Source organism: Papio anubis, chromosome 11 (genome assembly GCF_008728515.1).
Source record: "Papio anubis isolate 15944 chromosome 11, Panubis1.0, whole genome shotgun sequence".
Lineage (NCBI taxonomy): Eukaryota > Metazoa > Chordata > Mammalia > Primates > Cercopithecidae > Papio > Papio anubis.
Window position 1 is genome coordinate 92,448,223 of NC_044986.1, and position 22,219 is coordinate 92,470,441.

General features: G+C 39.8%; 1 long non-coding RNA gene across 1 annotated transcript; it reads left to right on the plus strand.

The window, feature by feature from the left end:
- Positions 1-7,990: 7,990 nt before the first annotated feature.
- LOC103887412 lies at positions 7,991-17,383 on the plus strand. Its single transcript, XR_004177053.1, has 5 exons — positions 7,991-8,329; positions 9,027-9,192; positions 10,572-10,646; positions 14,964-15,062; positions 16,269-17,383. It is a non-coding gene; the product is annotated as an uncharacterized LOC103887412 (long non-coding RNA).
- The last annotated feature ends 4,836 nt before the right edge of the window (positions 17,384-22,219 follow it).

A 22,219-nucleotide genomic window follows, 5' to 3' on the forward strand; every position in this document is an offset into this window, starting at 1 on the left:
CTTATTCCTTCTAAATTTTTGTTTGCACCCATTAATCAACCTCTCTTTATCCCCCCTACCTCCCATCCTTCCCAACCTCTGGTATTTATCATTCTACTCTCTACCTCCATGAGAATCAACTTTTGTAGCTCCCATATGTAAGTGAGAACACGTGATATTTGTTTTTCTGTGCTGGGCATATTTCACTTAACATAATGACTTCCCAATTCAAGTAATGATGTTTATTTTAAAGAGAAAAATTAAAAGTCACTGGCATTGGATTTTGGGGAGCTAGGCTGATTATTTCCCAGAACTTTTAGAGATTTTGCAATTTAATTTGGCATGTTTTACACCTTTAGTTATAACTCAAGAAGACAACGTTAGTTATGCAAGCTTGTCTCCTCTGGCCTTCTCTCTTCCACACCCCCGGCATGTTCTCCATTGTAATTCCCATTGTCCTACCCATTTGGAACACATTGTCCATTGACTGAAGAAGGAGCAATAGCAAATTTGGGAGCCAGCACATGTAGCCTCAGTTCCTAGGTGATCCCTGAGTCTTTTCCTGCAGCCTTGCCTTTGGAACTTCTTTCCTTGGCTTGCGAGTAGTCCTGGAGTATGGGAGAGACTTTGTTCCCAGGAAGAAATTTTTTCTACAAGAGCATTACATAGGTAACTTCTCTTTGACACTCTGTTGTTTTTTACTCTAGGACCGGAAGATGACTTGGAGCATTTCTTTTTTTTGAGATGAGGTCTCACTATGCTGCCCAGGCTGGCCTTGAACTCCTTGGATCAAGTGATCCTCTTGTCTCAATCTCTTGAGCAGCTGGGACTACAGGCACATGCCAGCGCCCAGCTAACCTGGAAAATGTTTAAAAGTATATTTGTAGCCGCTGCCATTTGAAAACCTTCAGCAAAACTCCTTTGTTAGTAATATACACATTAAAATTACTCCATTTTCCTTTGGAGCCCAAGCCATTCATTGCTTTGCATCCTCTTAGCTATGATTGGCTTCAGGGTAACATATCACCTAGGATGACTCAGAGTTAATACAGGAGTTTTTCAGGAATCATGGAAAAAGAACCTCCACCTCTCCACTGGCTTTGGAACTGTGAAGAGAGGTGAGTGGAAATCTTGCAGAACTTCAAGTTGAAGAGAGAAACTAGATCCTGAGGACATTATATGAGCCCCTGTATCAAGCCTCAGCTGGAGCCTGAACTACTCTTGGCTTTTTAAATTATATGAGTCAATGAGATATCTTTTATTATTTTTCTAATCTGGGATGAATTTTACATCTCTTCCAACCACAAATCCTAGATGATCCATTCAGGTGTGGTTTGGACAGCAAGCAATGGGGCAAGGACAGTTCAATCTAAGGCAATAGACTGTAACCTAAAGTGCCAAGTGTAGAAAATGCAGGGTGGAATTCTCAACAAAATCCAAGCCTAGCGGGTTGCCCTGGCAACAGCCACCCTTCTTAAAAAGAGAGAGAGAGAGAGAGAGAGAGAGAGAAGAAAATGCAAGGCCTGCTGAGGGTAGGTGGATAGCAACAATTTAGTGAAATTTTAGGGTACATGAATGAGAATAGAAAACAAGTATATAAATTTTGGTTGAGATTTTGGTCATGGAAAATTTTGAATGCTAGGTCAAACGTTTATTTGAGAGAGAAGAGTGGAATATTCTTCTTTATTGTGGAATGTTATTCTTCAGAGTAAAATAAATGAATCTAAGCTTCATGAAAATTGGCAAATGGATTTAATGAGGCAACTACGCTGGGCAGAGTAGTTTGACATTTGCAGTAAGGCATAGACTATTAATAAAGTACATGTTGTAATCACTCTACAGAACCAGGATGAATCTTAGCCAAAATTTGACTTGGATGTTGAGACTGATGATGCCACACATACACTAAGAAGGTATGAGAAAGTTTTTTTACTCACATAATGAGGCTTTCTAGGGGAGAGTAGAGTGGCTCCCAAGCAAGTCTAAAATTGGCTTGAGAGAACAGGGAAGAAGAGTGGCTTGGAGTTTTTATGGTGGTTAGGGAGTTGGGCAAGAGAAAGGGTGGTTTACCTATGGTTTGAACTTCCCTCCAGGATCAAAAGAAGAGCACCTGGGCTTTTTTGGCAGCTTTCATTGATAGATTTCATAGATAGATGGATGGATAGATAGATGAATGGATGGATGGATGGATAGACAGATAAATGGATAGATAGTTAGATGGATGAATAGATAGATGGAGAAAAGGACAGATGGATGGAAGGATAGATAATTGAATAGATAAATGGATAGATAGATTGATAGATGCATGAATGACAGATGGATAGATGGGTGGATAGATAGATTGGATAGATGGATGGATAGATGGATGTATGGATGAATAGATAGATGAATGGATGAATAGATGGATAAACGGATAGATGTACACAGATGTATATATGTAAGGATAAAGCTGTTTGACATGTTGTAGATGAGAAGGCTTTGGAACACTCATGGATATACCCTATGGTCAGAAGCTTGGGTTTGATGTTGAGACATATATTTAGTAATTATCCTCAAATATGCCATGGAAGTAGATAAAATGGCCAAAAGGGAAGTATAAGGGAGATAAGATAAGCAAGATGAAAATTTTGGGAGCTTGCCAGAGAATAAAAGTAACTTAAATGTGCCCAGAGAAGAATGTAGAGAGAAAAGAAGGGACAGAGCATGTTTCATGGTGGAGGGGTAACTATTTTATAATGATGCAGAAAAATCAAGGGGACAGGAATTAGAAAACTAGAGTACTCATGGGTCATTGGTTATCTTTGAGTCAAGAGATGCTTTTGGGAGGATGTGAGATGGAGCAGGGACCTCTCTTAAGGGACAACATTCCCTTTCCCCCATGAAATTAAGGAAAAGCTTGAGTTCCTTCAAGAAAAATTTCAGGCACTTCCCTAGTCCTAAGAAATAAATAGGCAACTTGATAGGCAAGAAAGTGATACTAGCTGAAAACAATAGCAAAGGAAATTAGAGTCAGGAGATGTTTTGTTCTCTAGAGAAACTAAAGATAACATCTTAGCATATGTTCCTAAGTTGTTTTTCAGGACCCCAAAACCTCACTAAATGGATCTGATGGTACATAGACCTCGGATAAGTGGGGACTGAGGACTTGAAATCTGACCACCGGTTTTGTTTTTCTAAATTTTTCCTGAGGGGCCTGGAGGATGTCATGCCCACAAACCAGACATAACATTTTTTTTTCTGCTGACCTCAAATATTTAGACAAAGCTTCATCTCCTTAACCAATAACAAGTCAGAAATTTTCTGCCTTTGCATCTCCCATAACCTGTGAACCTGTTTTTGAGATGTCTTACCTTTTTAGGTCAAACCAACATACATACATACATCCGCCTTTACAAACCTTTACCTGTGAGCCATCAGGGAATTCGGCTCTGGAGCGTGAGCTGCCTGATTCTGCTTGCTTGGGGCCCTGCAATCAATGCCTCACCTTGTCTCTCTGCAATCCCAAAGTCAGTGTTTGACTTTAGTGCTTTGGGCAGGTGGATCTGTGTTTGGTTCAGTAACAGGTGTAGGTATAGTCAGTTTAGAAAGAGCAGAGGAATGAGTGATTGGCAGATGGAGATTACTCTTTCACAAATTTTGTTGGGAATGGTGGTAGATAAATAAAGTAGTCAAATGAAGACACACAGATTTTATTTTTATTGAGATAAAATATATGTATATAATTTATTATCTTTATCATTTTAAGTGTACAGTTCAGTGGTAATAAATACATTATATTCTTTTTTCTCCCTTCATTTCTCCTTCCCCTTAAGAAATACAAGTTTTTTAAATCAATGAGCAGGCAGATTTGAGAATGTTTTCTGGATAGTGGGGAAATTGATTCAGGCAAGGGAAATAAATTATAGAAAAAGGAAAGAAAAGAATGAGTTTAGGTAGAAGGTAAAAAAAAGCAGAAAAGATTGGTTAGGGATATGAGAATTGGGATTAGTTCTATAAAGAGAAGAGATACTTCTTTTGAAATTATAAGTATTGAAGAAAATGTGGGTAGAGGAGAGAGGATATGGGATGGAGGGGGCACGATTGTGTGTTTGTGTGTGCATATGTGTGTGTGCATGTGTGTGTGTGTGTGTAAAGTGGAGGCCTAAGCATTTCTAAGGAAGTTAGGACCAGGGCCGTGGCTTGAGGCCAAGAAAAGAGAGTTGAATAGTGACTTTGGGAAAGGTTATAAAAAGTAAAAAGGATTATAAATCATTCTACCATAAAGACACATGCACAAGTGTGTTTACTGCAGCACTATTTACAATAGCAAAGACTTGGAACCAACCCAAATGCCCATCAATGATAGACTGGATAAAGAAAATGTGGCATATATACACTATGGAATACTATGCAGTCATAAAAAAGAATGAGTTCATGTCCTTTGCAGGGGCATGGATGAAGCTAGAAAATCATTCTCAGCAAACTAACACAGGGACAGAAAACCAAACACCGCATGTTCTCACTCGTAAGTAGGAGTTGAACAATGAGAACACATGAACACAGGGAAGGGAACATCACACATTGGGGCTTGTTGGAGGGTGGGGGGCAAGGGGAAGGGGAAGGTGGGGGGCAAGGGGTAAGGGGAAGGAAGGGCGGGGGACAAATACCTAATGCATAAGGGGTTTGAAACCTAGATGATGGGTTGATAGATGCAGCAAACCACCATGGCACATGTATACTTATGTAACAAACCTGCACATTCAGCACATGTATCCCAGAATTTAAAGTAAAATTTAAAATAGTAAAGATGAATAAAGGCATTGCCAAGCAAAGCAACAGTACCAAATAAGGGGTAATTATATGCATTTTCAATGAATCACACAGAAGATTCCTCTGATCTCCAATAGCAGTCAGCGGTTAAGAAAGAGCAGTTTACGGGGCCTGCCTAGGGTTAGGAATGCAGAACATGAGTAGACAGAAAGGCGAGTGAGTAAGGGAGTGGACGATTCTATAAAACAATTCATTGATACACGAGGGAGGTGGGAAAACAAGATGCGGGGAAGCGAGGTTAGGAGAGGCAGCTGATGGAAGGAAAGAGGAAGAACCTGGACACTAGTGTCCGTCAGTAAAGAATGGCTGTAGTGTCCCTTTAGGAGTGAAGTGAATGGGAGGACAGGAAGGCACAGGAGTTCCGTGACTTGGGACTTACAGAAACCAGAGTGGTTCAGAGTGTTGACGTGGTTCTAATCAGAATAATGAAGTACAGATAAATATTTCCAGGGTTGAAAATGTTGAAGAACTGCAAGGAGTTGTCACTGGCCTTGGTAGAGGAACAGAAGAAAGGAACATGAGCTGGATGGCCAAATATGGAAGAGGGTCCCAGGTCTCAGCCGGTGTGGGCAAAGTAGTGAGCCTACAGAGGCTTCAGGCTGAGCACAGTTAGGATAATAAGCACAAAAGGAGTCCCATCACAGTAAAGTTTACACAGAGGGGGTCAATGATGACAGAAATGAGGCCAGCTGAGAAGTGTTAGTTATACGGGATGGGGATGGAGAAGGGCTCAGGAGGCTGCATCTTGTCAGTACAGGAGCATACTCAGTTAACTAACACCCAAAGGCAAAGGTCCAAATGGCAGTCACAGGTCTTGGTTTGGACTACTAAGTTTTAGGACACTTGAAGCTAAATTAGTGGGAGTGAGGATGGGACACGGGGCAGGTCAGGGAGTGACAGACTTCTGAAAACTTGTTTCCAAAGTTTACTCCATCAACATGTACTAGTGATAATAATAGCAATAATATGAGTAAAATGATGCTTACCATTTGCTTTTCATAAGCCAGACACCATATCAAGTGTTGTCTCATTTATTCTTTCTTACAATCCTAGGAGGAAGAACTATTGTTAGCCCATTTTATAGGAAAAGGAACTCAGATTCAGATGCAAACTAAGCACCCTGCTAAAGACCATGCAGCCAGAGGGAACCCTGACTCCAAGCTCATCAGATGGTTTTGTATGTATTAGGTAGCAAGGAAATGGTGATGAATGCGACAATGTCTTTTTTTTTTTTTTTTTTTTTTTGAGATGGAGTCTCGCTCTGTCACCCAGGCTGGAGTGCAGTGGCATGACTTTGGCTCACTGTAAGCTCTGCCTTCTGGGTTCATACCATTCTCCTGCCTCAGCCTCCCGAGTAGCTGGGACTACAGGCGCCCATCAGCACGGCCAGCTAATTTTTTGTATTTTTTAGTATTCACTGTGTTAGCCAGGATGGTCTTGATGTCCTGACCTCGTGATCCACCCGCCTTGGCCTCCCATAGTGCTGGGATTACAGGCACGAGCCACCGTGCCTGGCCAACAATGTCTCTTAAAGAAAGCCAGTCAGGACGCAGTGGCTCATACCTGTAATCCCACCATTTTGGGAGGCTGAGGCGGTGGATCATGAGATCAGGAGTTCAAGACCAGCTTGACCAACGTGGTGAAACCCTGTCTCTACTAAAAATACAAAAATCAGTTGGGTGTGGTGATGCATGCCTGTAATCCCAGTTATGCAGGAGGTTGAGGCCGGAGAATCGCTTGAACCCGAGAGGCGGAGGTTGCAGTGAGTCGAGATCGTGCCACTGCATTCCAGCCTGGGTGACAGAGTGAGACTCCATCTCAAAAAAAAAAAAAAAAGGAAAGCCATATGTCGTGTGACTCTTTTATATGAATCACTGATTTCAGAGTGTTTAGCAATATCTTTAGCAATATTTGCCTTGATATGATTAGCCCTCTTTAATTTTATCCCTTAACTAATGGCATTCTAAAATATCCCTTTGTCTCTGCTGTTTGAAAATCCAATTCACTCTGTAGACTGACTATAAACGCAAATAAGAGCATTGATTTCCTCATTTCATCACCTCTAGAGAACAATTCATAAAGCGCGGAAGTTCTAACTAGTCAATCAATAGTCACTACTTAAATCAGAGACTCCGAGAATAGTCTATTATTAAAAAGTGTTCATCTGACAATGGCATTGAATGAAAATAAAGGCACCGATCCAGCCTATGATCCTCATTCAGCTTCAGAAAGTCATATGGAAGAAAGTTCTGTTTACCATATTTAGACCTTCTCCTGTGTTTGGTTCCTGCCTGAGGAGAGGTAGGGAAAATTCAGTTTCTCAAAATACGGTGAAGCAGGGCAATCGACAGGGCTTTCCCTTTACAATGATTGCACAAACCAAAACTGGCATTTAGCTACCCCTCTCATTTTGGCCTGTGATTGACTAGAGGATAAATACAGATCCGTATGAAACATCAACTGCGTAGACCAGACAATCAGACTCATTAGTTATTGGAAATGCTATTATCTTACCAATTCTGTAATCCTATTTCTGTAGTTACGTAATTTTACCCGAAAGAGAAAAGGCAACTTTGACCTGAATTACATTAAAAATGGGCCTTTCACTAAATCAGGAAGAAAGATTTCTTCCTTCTTAATGAATCATAATTGGAAGGCTGTAATAGGTGCAAGTGTGAAAATGGATGTGGAAGAGGAAATAAGAATGGCATTCATTATTTCTAGTAATTCAAATATTTAAAATGATACTTTATCACTCCTAGTTGGGGCTTCGGTTGGACCATTATTCATGTTTGCCTATTACTGTGTTGTTAAATTCAAGACGCTTTTTATGCCGGCAGGGACTTTTGATGACTAGTTCTCAAAATAGAGAAGAATCTGCAGTTCAGGAAGATGCGATTTGCTCAAGGTCTCACAATGGCAAGTCCACGACTTGAACTTTGGTTCTCTGTCCAAAATTCGTTCCATTCTGCTCTCCTCTTTCCCCAGGAATGATTCTGAAAACAGAGTGTTGCTATGGCAATGAGGTTCATGGAAATTCTGTTGTTCTTTCTCATCAATAAGATACAGGCCGGGTTTGGTGACTCACACCTGTAATCCCAGCACTTTGAGAGGCGAAGATGGAAGGACTACTTGAGCCCAGGATTTCAAGACCAGCCTGGGCAACATAGCAAGACTCCATCTCTACAAATAATAATAATAAAAAAAATTACCCAGGCATGGCAGCATGTACTTAAAGTCCCAGCCACTCAGGAGGCTGAGGTGGGAGGATTGCCTGTGTTGGAACCTAAGTTAAAGTTCCACTTTGGGCAGGGGTCGCCGCGAGAGACCACTCAAGTCTGAGATCACAGCGGAGAGACGCTTTTATTTCTAGCGCGCTAGGGTCCCCCGTGCATCAGGATGGCCAAGGGACCCCGAGTGCTGGTTACAGGCCGCTTATAAAGCAACTCCTGAGGCGCGAAACCCAGACAAAGCTTTAGGCGTGAAATTCAAATAAAGCTTGAGGCGCGAGATGATTGGGGCTAGTCATGGCCTGAGCAAGGTGTCTCACTCTGATTGGTCGGGGTTTGTATGCGCGGGGCGGGGGGGGGGGGGGGGGGGGGTTTACAGGACGCATGGCCTATTTTCACCTGAGCCTGGGAGGTAAAGAAAAAAAAAAGGAAAGAAAAGAAAAAAGAAAAAAATTGGGAGGCCTAGGCAGGCAGATCACGAGGTCAAGAGTTTGAGACCAGCCTGAACAACATGGTGAAACCCTGTCTCTACTAAAAATACAAAAATTAGCCGGTTTGGTGGTGCATGCCTGTAATCCCAGCGACTGGGGAGGTTGAGGCAGGGGAATTGCTTGAACCTGGGAGGCAGAGGTTGCAGTGAGCTGAGATCGTGCCATTACACTCCTGCCTGGGCAACAGAGCAAGGCTCTATCTCAAAAAAAAAAAAAAAAAAAAAGGAAAGGAAAAAAGAAAAAAAAGAGAAAAATGTCTGTAGATGAGGTAGAGATGGAGAGATGGAGACCAATGAGCTCGCCTACAGTCTGCAGTTTCCTCTTTCCCTTAGTTCATGGAAATTTCCTTTAGGTAAACAAAAAACAAAATGTATTTTGTCTTGCTCTCTGTACTTTGAAAAACACAGGAAACATAAATTCTACATCATAGATTATAAAGTGCAATTCTACGTTAAATTGAAGTGCTTATTTTAATATATACTTCTAACTAGTAGATACATTTCTGCTTAACATTTAGTGGTTTCCTGATTTTCCAAGAGTCAGCTTCCACATTAGCAGAGTCGGTGGAGATGCACATGGAAGACAGTGAAGGTGCTGCGCAGAGTTCTCGTGGCCCTCACACCACTCTAGATGGCCGTCAGGACCAGGCATCTCAAAATCAGAGAATCTCTTTTCTTTTCCTGGTATGTTAAGCATCCCTTATTAATGTGCAAATACCCCTGGAAGAGTTAATACTGAATCTTTTGCTGCATTAACTATAAACACCTTAGTAAGTAGGAGTCTAGGTCTAGATTTCTCCAAGAGGAGAAATTTGTACTGAGAAGTAAGACACTAAAGATCAATTTTGCCCAGAGCTGAACCTGAGTATTACCATGAATAATAAGTGAAAATAGCTTAAATTCCATTAGTAACATGATTCTAGCCAATAGATTTTAGACCAGGAGGGGCTGCTATTATAAATCATTATTATTTTATGATCAGAAAATGAATACACCGATGTTTACAGCGAGGGAAAATGCAAGCCAGCTTTTGCCCTTCCTCCTGAGGAAAGTGATGAACTGGTATGCATTTAGAAAATGCTGAATATCTTCTAGGTCTAACCAGCTCCATCCCCTCCTAAAATGTCCATATGTGAATTAGGCACTTTGCAGATTTTTTTTAAACTCAGCATTTGCTGATCTTAAAAGAATTGCTAGTGTAAAAATGTACCTTGCATTTGAAAGAAGCCTGTTACAAGGAAAGGTGTGAACAAAATGCATTATGTTTGTCTGACATATTGAAAGTGACTCATTTCATTCAAAGGTGTTGATTTCTTTTTTTCCCCTCTCTTCTTCTCTTTTTAGTTCAGTTATAGTGCATGAAATAGTAGGTGGTCAAATACTCTCCCTGGCAGTGCCCATGTTCTGTCACTTTTAAAATTTCCTTTCCTAATAGGACCCCAGCTTAGCCAACTGAACTTTGGAAAAGTGAAGTGTTAGTCTTTAGCCGTTTGCAGTATGGAAACTCTACTATGCCAAGACTGTAGCATTTCTTCTTTTATTCTCACTTAGTGCTTGGTGGTAAGGTGATAAGGTGGTAGGTCCTTCATATTTATAAAACAAATAATTAATCTGATAATCTAATTCTCAAAAGCCCAATATATAATACATTCCCAAAGGTTTTAAAAAATGTAGATCAATTAAAATCAAGAATAAAATAACCAGTATTATTTTGCCATACACTGCATGTTCATAAAACCACAAATCAATCTATGTTGGATATAGAAAGCCTATTAGCTTTTTGCGAAATGGCATGAATTAGGTTTTTTCAGTGATCCATTTGCCAAAATGTATAAGACTTGAAAACCACAAAATACTTACTTGTCTCTAGACCTGTGTACCCATTGTAGTGGAAGGAACTAGGGGGTATTCCATACTTAGTAAATCAAGTTTACCTGGTAAAATCAGGACAGAAATCAGTTACAAAGCACCATTTTGTAAAGTATTTATGTCCTAAATATTTAGGTAGTATACCACTTTTTTTCTTCTAAACAACATTAACAATCTGTCTTTGTGTCACTTAGGCCCTTCCCAAGTTGCATGAAATGGATGAATAATGTATGATGTCACGCCTCAGTGATTCACATAGCTAAGCCCAGGTAAACATTCGCTGCCAAGATTTGATTTTTGTTTTTTAACGTAATAGGGTCTAAGTGGGAAGATTCTTTATGTGGGTATTTTGAAAGGCATTTTTAGACACTTAGACATTTTCATCATGAGAATTAGAAGAGACAGGCTTGCTTTGTCTTATATGTTGAAGGCAGGATGTTAATGCTGGGAGTGTTCGTAAGTCAGTTGCCAGATAACCAGACCAGAGAGGAAGGACCACTGGGAGAGCTGTTCATCTTTGATGAAAATAGCTGATAAAGTCACCTAATTTTGTACATGTTACTGATACGGAGAAGAGACAGAAAAATACTGGGTGGAAGAGGGTGGTTCCCTGGCAAAGCCCCCACCCTCAAGCCTGGAGGCCCACAGCCCTAAATGGGGACAGGCATTCCTGTTTTCACACCCAAAAAGTTGCCTTTTAGCCTGCCATGCCCCCATCCTGTACCCATATAACCCTGAACCCCAGGCTTCAGAAGCTGAGGAGCAGATGAGGAGACAAGCAGACAAACAATGTGGCAGAGAACGAGAGAAGAGAAGGAACTTCTAAATGCAGAGAGGAGTTTGGCTGGGGATAGTTGGAGAGGAGCTTGACCAAGCGTCAGCCAAACTCCAGGGGAAGATCATCTTCCCACTCCATCCTGCCTTCCAGCTCCCCATCTATCCCACTGAGAGCCACTTCCACCACTCAATAAAACCCCACAGTCATCCTTCACGTTTGTGTGTGACCTGATTCTGCAAAGGCAGAGGGGGCACTGAGCTGGTTAACACTTAAGTCATCTGTGGATGGCAGAGCTCAGAGAGCATTGTAACACTGGGGTTGCAGGCACCCACCCCTAGACACTACTGTAGGGGTGGAGCCTAAAGTGCTCACCCCAGCTCCTGCACTCCCCCTCCCGCAAGGGGTTTGGGCTCCCAGCAGTTGAACAGAGAGCTGGACCCCTGTCACATACCCTGTGAGGGAGGCCAGGTAACTCTCTCGTCTCATTACCTGTATCCAGGGGCCAGATTGGGACCTCCTTATAAATCATCTTTATAATGTATCAGATATCAGAACATTTCATACTTAAGAAACTCAGAAACATGAGTTCTGAGAAGGACAAAATACTCTTACTAACATCTTCTGTTTCTGCCTGGTAATTAGGGCCAAGAACAGAGACTGTATTCCTTAGAAGAGATGATGTCCTAAAGTGACGAATACAACTCGTGGTACAAACAGGAAGACAAAAGTTTCTTACGAGAGAAATATTTATTCAACTGACATTAACTGAGATGGTCAGAAACTGCCTCTCATTTTAAACACCTTTGCAGGAAACAGACTGCTTCTTATTCCACCAAAACCCACACAAAAGGAAAACAGTTGTAGCTTGAGGGCAACTTTGAGAACAAAGACCAAATATTGACCCAATTGAAATTTGGCAGCTCCATTTCCCTGAAGGGCCATCTCTGGGTCATGGATTAGGTGCTGTGGCTTTTCTTCCTTTTGCACGGTTCTGGCCTTGGCAGCACTGGGCTGTAGCCTCCAGGGTTGGTAATTTGTCACTCTCCAGGATAACTCTATTTCAGAGGGATTGTCAAGTGGCCAGGAAGGCAGCAGGGCCACCCGCTGTGACCTGATGTCTGAGCCTGAGAAGACCTGTCCCTCTTGGCCAGGCACTTTCCCCCAAGTCCTGTGGCTTTTGGACATCTTCAAAGAGACCCAGGATGAATGGTCCATATCTGGTTTTTCTGTAGTTCATATTGGCGCTGTACTCTGCTAAGCATGAGGTGGTTGTGTGAGAACTGGAGAAAGATGAGAACTGGGTATTATGTGGATAGAGTGGCATTTTGTTTAAAAAGTAAAGGAAAATTTTGTGTACATTGTCTAGTCCAGTGTTTCCAATCATTTTGTGTCTAATATTATTTGGCTTCATCATGTTTTTCATGGATCTCTTTTTCTGTAGGTGCTTTTTGAAACCCGTACATGTACACACACACACACACACACACACACACGCACAAATTAAAATTAAATTTGTCCTGAGAAATCTGAGAGTATTAGAAAACTAAAGTGGAGCCAATGATATCTTTTTTTTAGTTCGTGCTTCATCAAGAAGTTTTTGTTGTTTGATTTTTAAGGACCATTTTCTACCACAAAGTAAACATCAGGAGATGTTTTTCTCCTTCGTGATGATTTTAATGCCAAACCCACTTTGTGTGGTTCCCTTTAATTCAAATACTTGCATTCTATAGAGAATAAAATTTTAATCTGTGGGATCTTCCTGGTATCCAGGAATTTTGCTGACGATGACATATACTGTGGCTGGGAAAGCGATGAAGAGACACCCTCATCGCATGGTGCATGGACTGTGTGCTGGCTGAAACACAGGGTATAAGCACTTGGGTTGAGGAATCAAAGTGCCTACTTTGGCTTTTAGATAAAAGTACCATCTTCCAGGGGCAAGGAGAAAATGCGGTGATTATGGGATGATTTTTCAGAGTTGAAATCAAATTAAATGGGTTTTGAGAATGAGCCTTTTTGGCTTAAAAAGCTTAAAAGGCATTTATTTTACTATAAAACACAAGTTTCATTCCCTCTTTGAGGTAATTACTGGCTCTACCCTTTACAAAATGGACTACACTGCAGTGGTATGGCAAAGCAAGCTGGATTTCTGTCATTGGTGTGGTAAAGATGGCCCCCATCCCAAATTGCAGACTAGCAAAATGCTAAATGCTACTTACGTGATCTAAGATGGGTTGATTTCATTGCTCTTTATCAGATGTCAGGAACCAGGAATAAACATAAAAATAAAGTTTCACAGAGGAAAAAAAAATCTGCCAATTACCCTCAGTGATGCGAAAATTGTCATCATTTAAAGCCATCTTCACTTACATATCACATTTCCAAAAAGGCTACTTGGATTCTCATTCCCATTTTCCACAGGCCTCCAAAGACAGCTTTGAACCATATTTTAATTGTTGGTTCTTACCCCCAGTCTTTGTCGTTTGCTTAAACTGCTTTCTGAAACTGGTGATGCTAACACATGTTCACTTGTTCTGGTCTCTGTTGCTTTCCTGGATATAGTCTCCAAAAATTTGCTTCTCCTCTACATTTCAGACATTTTTCTTCCAACTGTTCTTACATACTAGCCAATGCTTTTTAACTAAAGTGGTTTTAGAACATTTCTTCTGCATTCAACAGACGGTATAAGACTATTGCCTTAGCTGTCTCTAACAACCTCCATGATTGGGATGGGGGAGATACATTTGCCGAAGGAGCAGGGGTAGAGGGAGGCAGAAGATTCTAGAGTCGTGAAGAATGGTGTTGGGATCCTTGGGTGTTGGAGGGAGGGGAAAAGGAGGTAAAATTAGAGAGAAAATGGATGGTTTAGTACTTATTTAGGCATTTTCTGTTTTAACCTAAAGACTCACTCAAGACAGATGCCGACTAGAATTGGAGCCCTGAACTTGGAGATAGATCAAGGATCTGATGACTCTCTCTGCCCTCTTCAGATCAATGCAGTTTCTTTGTTATGATGTATCTCCTTGTTTTGCTCTATTCTACCGTGGATACAAACTGACCATTCTCTGTATGCCCATTTTGAATTCCGAGAAAGCCACTTTGGTTAGCAATTTACTACTGACCCGGTTGGCCAGTGCTACACATGGCACAAACCTGGGCCCTGGCTGGACTGCCTGTGGGACGTCTCTGTCTGTCCTAACAATGGCTGTTCCCAGGCAAAGCACAGCTTGAGAGCTGTGCTACTGAGTGGGAGTGGAGGCCGGAAGGGAGCTGCACGTAGGAGTTAGCTGTGATGGGCTCCATTGATACCTCCACCCTGTTCAGTTCTGTGTGGATGCGTGATGTATTCAACAAAACAAAGAACTGAGAGAACACAGGCCTTAGAGTATTGTTATGAAAGGAGCAAATGTTGGAAAGTTGCCTGAGTACTTAAGGCACGTTTTAGAGTTCAAGAAAGGAGATGTATTTGGAGCAAGAAAGGGGCTTGGAGACCAGGAGCAAAGGGATGTACATTTTTGTCCACTTCTTTTTTGCAGTGCACATGGATAATTTGGTATATACTGAATTCTTTGCCATGAATTCCCACAAGAGCCGGTGGTTTTTTCTTGCCTTACAACAGTCTTCCATAAAAATATTGGAGAGAGAGTATGTTTCCCTCTCAGTATCTCAAGGCTTGAGGCTGCATTCTCTGCAGGAGATTGAGAAAGGGATGGAAGGGATTTTCACAGGTGGACCATTTTAATCCTTTTCCTTGGTACTGAGATTTGAGTCATCTCCATGACCTTTTACCTGGTGGGTCTTTCTCTAGATTGGAGCTGTGTTTCACCCGGACTCCCTGACTTGCTCCGAAATCAGGAAAAATCTTTCCTAATGAAGAAGTACTAAAGCATTAACCAACCTGCCACAGGTAACTAGAGGCATTATTACATACACAGTCAGTTTATTAATATATAAAACCCGTAGATCTTAATCTGAGTGTAACTTGAACTAGAAAAAACAAGGATTTGAGTTTGAAGATTATATGTCTTTTTGTCTCTGAAGAATATTCCGGGAATGATATTTGGGTAGAGAGAAGAAAAATATTTCATTAAAAATTTACTCTGCACATGAAAACTGAATTCCACATGAACAAAATATGATCTTTGCACAGTATATTATTTGCAGGCACTGACATTTCGGTTTCCTCAGAAACAGGTGAGCTTTGTTTTGTACTCTATAGAGCCATATGTGCAGGCGGATTGTTAATAGGTGTTCTTTAGTGAGGAGCTCTCACTAAATGTGCGACTGAATGGACTTACTTTCTCTATATTAAAATGCAGAGTTGTAATATGTGTAATTTGTACTCCCTCTCAATCAAGTGATAAGTTGCTTTATGTGGTCACAAGTATAATAATTTTCTGGGCATCGTAAGATGACTGGTGTGGGGTCTGGATTGAATCACTCACATGGGAATGTGGGATGAGATTGGCACCCTTGAATAAACAACACACTTGCATTATTTTATTTTTCTATTTTGCATTAAAAAATCAGTACAACTGTTATAAAACCTATTTTTGTCTTAAATGAAGTCAATTAAATTTTCAGCTAGGCCAATTCAATAGAAATGAGTTTGGAAAATATAATCAGTACAGAAAAAGGGAAGCTAAATGTGCATTCAGTCAAAAAAAAAAAAAAACTTACACGTTTTTCTTGCTCTGCTGAGAGAGGCTATTGGGTAGGATATTCTTGGCATTTGTTCATTTAAAGATAAGGATAACTCCCTTCACGCAACCCTGAGAGCAGGATGCAGCGAGAATTTCATCAAAGGCTGTATAATTCTGTAAATATGTTCTTGGGAGTTATAGAAATTCTTACCCATCCTCATATAATTTTGCATGCAACCTTCATGGAAGAGCCTCCTAATTTGTGTTGGATGAATGATGTCTTTTTCTAATTAGGCAGATGCTTCCGTTTTAGCTGGGAACGAGAAGACAATGTCTAATTGAGCTCTTTTTTGTTGTTGTTGTTTTGGTTTTTGGACAGTGTTAGAATTAGCCTTGGAATTTAGTCTCCTGATTGACTCGTGTTCTAATTAAAACCCAATTTGATTGATTCTGCTTGTGCCTTTCTATAGGAAACACAGAACGATGTCCCAGATTCGCAACATGTTGAAATCGCTGACTCCTTCTGATGCCCCTGATGTGTTCTGACATTCACAAGCGCTCCACACAGAACCCCATCTGCACCGATGTGTATGTTCTCTCAAGCTCCAACATGGACACATCATCCCACTTGACCTTTTGTTATTCCTTTGTTGTAATATGTATTCAAATACAACTACTGAACAGGATCTCATGGAGTAAATATGGCGGTATTGCTAGTTTCCATTATCTCAATTTACCGAAGAGAGAAAAATCACTTCCAGAATCTGAGTAAGCCTAAGCTGTCCTTTATTTTTTTCATTTGCCTTTAGCTTTGAAGGCTTGGAAAGTCCTATTACCCTAAAAGTTAAATTGGCTTGTCTAATGCATACAGATGGCAAAGCCTTGTGTTAGGCACAGCTGTCATTTTCATCTTCAAAAGAAAGGAGGGAAAGTATCATCAGCTTACCTGCAGCATCTAACTTAGAAAGGTGAGCATTGTGCAGACAATAAGAAAGGCTAGCTGATGCAGTCGCATCTGCATAAAATAACAATTTTTTTTGGAAGAAAGAGTTTTCATTGCCATCATCCCCTGACTTATTACAAATACACTTTCAACTTTAGGAAAATAAAAACATATTTGTATCTCTGCTAAAGATATCATTACTTGAAAGCTTTCATGTTGGAGTAAGGAAGGCACGATGCTTGTAGAATCACCTGGTTTGATTCTTCTCCCAACTTTTTACATGAAATATACTGAGTTTGCATCCTCTGGCCCAAGATAGAATCAACTTCTCTCCCAGGGGCCCACCCATTTCTCTTAGAACATATCCAGCCTTCCATTCTACCTCACCTCATGTTTATCTCTTTCTACTGAACTGTAAGCTTCTTACCCTGCTTTTTTATAGATTGTGAAATGTTTATTGAATAAATGCTTGGACTTTTATAAAGAGGTAAAGCATTTCAGCAACATCTTCAAATAATGCATATGCCACCCTATTTGATTTAGTATGTATGCAGTGAGGCCAGGAGTGGTGGCTTCCATCTGTAATCCCAGGTTTTGGGAGGCAGAAGTGGGAGGATCACTTGAGGCCAGGAGTTCAAGGTCCACCTGGGCAACATAGGAAGACCCTATCTCTACAAAATAATAATAATAACAAATAAATAATAAAAACTAGCTAGGCATGGTGGTGTGTGCCTGTGGTCTTACCCAGGCTGAGGAGGGAGGGATTCCTTCAGCCTGGGAATTTGAGGTTTCATTCAGTGAGCTATGACTGTGCCACTGCACTCCAGTCTGGGTGACAGTAAGACTCTGTCTTGGGAAAAATAAAACAAAACATATACATATATGCAGTGAAGCTATCCACATGAGCCTGACTTCTCATTGTAAAGATCTAATAAATTCATAGCTTCAGATAGAATCCAAGGTTGTGCATTTTTCATTAGATCATGCAAATGAGGTGAACAGAGAAATGATCACACTTCAGCTTACGGAGGGGAGAGATGCTCACTTAGCAAGCACCTCCACCAGCAGATTGCTGAACATTCTCCGAGTTTATTTTACAGTGTGCGTAGGCCCACTTTGCTGGAGAAAGGCAACTGAGAAGAGCTTTGCCAGAAATCTGGAATAAGGCTTGCTCTGATGCCATAGAGAGAACTTTCTTTTAGAGCATCGCGTAGATCTGTTTTGGCTATTTTTCAAGCCTACATTTATGCCTGGGTCAGTAACAGGAAAAAAAATCTGTTATTAATTACTATAATTTGAAAAGAAGTTAAAATTGATCTCTCGCAATCTGGCTTGGCAGGAGAAAGACATTTACCACTCAACATTTTGGAACTTGCCTTAGCACCAACATTATCTGCTGACCGTAGTGGGAAGTCTTTTTTGTAGAAAAACATTCAGTTCTATGCAATTACTATGTGACAGAAAAGATAGTGTAAAAAGATTTTTTAAAAATCTGTAACAGAATCCTGTTTTAGTGTGTTTAATAAATGTTCCTCTGTAAAAGAGTCAAGTCCTATGGTATAGTAACAATTTACTCGCCTGTAAACTTGGATTGCCAAATATCAATTTTACCTTGAAGTGACATGCTCCTGTATGAGAAGATAAATAACTGTTTGGTTACAGACAGCAGAATTAAGTAATTTCGGGAAATGAATGACCATATTGACCTTGTGTAGACCTGGCATGACAGCTTGCCAAGATGGGACATTGCCAAGTTCCTGCCTCATTTATGTGATGTAAACCCCACCTTTTCTTCTGATTTATGGTCAGCTTGCTTTGATAAAACAGATTGTTTGAATTATATTTAACTGAATGTTCATTTCTTCTACTTTTTCTTTAAGTGTGGGTAACTCCAAAAATCCAATAGTCTGCTGGAGGGTGAAGGCTAAAGGATATTCGTTCTCGAAAACGGACATAGCCTCAAATAAACAGTAATATACCATGTGGGAGGTTGGAATAGATTATCTCTGGGTTCCCTTCCTGTCCTACAGTGCTGATCCCATGTATTTCAGGAGAAATGGAAAACTCATCCATACCTAGGTCTTGTCCTGGATATTCACAGAAGCCCAGCATTCCCTATTACTCTTAGAGCCACCATCATCCTATCTGTGTGGGCAGGGAGGTGGAAATGCTTCATGAGAGCACAGATACTTGAATCTGCTTGTAAAGCTATTACTGTCTAAGTTGCCAGACAGACAGGCATGAGCAGAAACCTCCCTAAGATAACACTATGCTCTTCTCAGAATCCTGCCTGCCCCGGAACTCTCTCCACATTTTGTTTAAACCTTCATTATAGCATTTCGCATAACTTGCTTTGGATTAGAGTTGTATTTGTAGATGTCTGTCTACCTGTCCTTTCCCTGAGCCTTTGCACTTTCATAGGGTGGGAGCCAGGTCTCACTCATCTCTTCATTCCTCAGAGATTCTAGGACAGTGTTTCATGTGGAGCAGCCACTCTGTAAATGCTGAACAGGTTTTCATTTTGCTAATACTTTCTTAATTTTTTTCCCACAGCTTTCTAAAAAATTGTTGGAAATATATAATATTGTCATTATAATTGCATTTCTAAAAAGATAGCATGTCAGGAACACAGGCTGATTTAATGTTTCTCAGTAAATATTTATTCCTATTTCAACTGCATAGTAGAGCATGACCTCAAGAACAATGTTCTTCTGGCTTCTGAATTCTCCAGCATGTTGCATGGTTTCTGGCACATGGTAGCCCCTCCAGACACATTGGTTGAATAGATAAAAGAATTATGATGTGCTATGTGCCAGGCATTGTGTTGGGAATACATAAAATGGGTCCTGCTCTAAAGGAATTTACCAGGTGATGACAAGGGTGTCAATATCTGGGGTTTGTTTAGAGCTTTACCTTATATTTGTGTAGTGCTTCTATTAAAAGGTGCTTTCAGTTACATGATTTCATTTAATCTCACAATCCAGTGGGGTGGTTAGTGCAGTAATTTATTCTTCTTGTTAAAAGTTTTAGCTTCTTTTCCTTAAATACAGATGTTTTCCTTATTGTTTCCAAGTATCTTTTTTTCAATTAAAAAATGTATTTTTAATTTATTTTGTGAGTACATAATAGGTGCATATATTTATGGGATTCATGAGATGTTTTGATACAGGCATGCAATGTGAAATAAGCACATAATGGAGAATGGGGTATCCATCCCCTCAAGCATTTATCCTTTACGTTACAAATAATCCAATTACACTATTTTAATTATTTTAAGACATACAATTGTTTTATTTCCAAGTATTTTTATTATAGAAAGCATGAGGAATAGAAAAAAGGCAAGACTTATACCTATATATCTGTGTGTACGTTTAATGCATATACACACATACATACACTTTCTCTATTTTACCTTTAGGCGTTTGTTCTGATGTCAGTTTTGTTTTTAATATAAATATCTATCACACCCACAGAATTCCAGTCTTTGTCAGAGGCTTGGGTGAACACAAAGTCAAATAAGGAAGTTTCTGTTCTCAATCTTACAATTAAATGAGGAAGTTAAAATTGAATCTATAATTACAATAGAAACCTGGGGTCCAATGACATTGCAGAAGAAACAAGCACTTTTTATAGAAACTAAATGGCTGTAAAGTGAGATAGGATGAAAACTAGGGAAATCTAGTCTTGAAGACCAAGAAAGCAGAGTTTCAAGTATCAAGAATATTAAGGTCAACCTTTACCTCACACCATATGCAAAATTTAGCTCATAATGGATTATTGCCTTAAATGTAAGAGCAACGTAATTTGAGGTAGTGAAAATTTTCCCCTACTTTTTCTTATGAAAGTGTTATTGTTTTATAACTGTAACACTTATGAAGGTGTTATAACTATAACTAAAACTATAGTTTTTTAAATATAACACTCTTATAACAAAAATTAGAGGAAAATCTTCATAACCTCAGATTAGATGGTGTTTTTTTAGATATAATGCCAAAGCACAAATAATAAAAGAGAAAATAGATAAATTAGGCTAATCAAAATCAAACATTTTTGTTCTTAAAAGGTCATCATTGAGGAAGTGAAACTAGAACCCATACATAGAATAGGAGGGAAAATTCGCAAATTATTTATTTGACAATAAATTACATCAAAAATACATAAAGGATCTCATAAATTAATTTAAAAAGATTTAAAAAGTTGTTCAATATCATTAGTCATCAGGAAAATGAAAATTAAAACCACTATGAGATACTACCTTATTCTCACCTGGCCATAATAAAAAATAACAACAAGTGTTGAAGATGTAGAGAAATTGGAAACCTCATATGCTGCTGGTCAGAACATGTAATGGTGCAATCCCTTTGGAAAATAGTCTGGCGGTTCTTTAAAAAGTTTGAATATTGAGTTACTATGTGACCCAGCAATTCCACTACTAGGTATATACTCAACATAAAATAAAACATGTGTCCACAGAAAAATCTCTGTGACAAATGTTTACAGCAGCATTATTCATAATAGCCAAAAGGTGGAAACAATCCAAATATTGTTCAATTGATGAATGGATAAATAATATGTGGTATATTCATACAACAGAATGTTATTTGTCTGTGAAAAAAATGAAGTGGTGAGCCTTAGCACGATATGGATGAACCTTGAAAACATTGTGCTAAGTAAAAAGTAGTCACAGAAAACACACACATTGTATGATTTATTATTCCATTTATATGAAACATGAATAGGTAAAACTGTACAGATAGAAAGTAGATTCATAATTGCTTAGGGCTGAAGAGGGGCATGAAGGGAATGAGGGTGAATGCTACAGGGTTTAGGCTTTTTTTTGGGAGGGATGAAAATGTTCTAAAATTGACTGTGGTGATGATTGCATAACTCTGAGTATACTAAAACAAACACTGAATTGGACACTTTCAATGGATCAATTTATGCTTTGTAAATTTTATCTCAATAAAGCTGTTTCCCAAAACAAAAACAAAAACCCCAACCCAACAAAAGAAAGTATATCCACGTCTACGGAATAGTTAATGCAATGAAAACTGAAGTTTATCCACTGAGCTGAGTAACAAAGTGTTCACTTGGTAATCTTGGATAGCAGTTTTGGGGGAGAAAGTTCGGACCTGATACATCGATGAATGAAAAAGAGGTTAAAAACTGGGACCACGTGTTGGTAATTATTTTAGGTAGCTTGACTCTGGAAGGAAAAGTAAAGACTGGCAGCTGGAATGGACATGAGGCAAACACATCCTTTTTGAGATGAGAGCAATTGAGTGGTTCTGATGCTGACAAAAAGATAGAAGGTACATGGGTTCACAGTGATTGACGGAGAAGCATCCTGGGGAGTGGGACATGAGGGCCTCAAAAATGAGGGATGAATTTGAGACAGAAGAAGGACTCTGCTTATGATCAGTCAGCAAGGAAGCAAGAAGGAGAATATTGATAAATAGAAGGGTGTGGCTTTTTTTT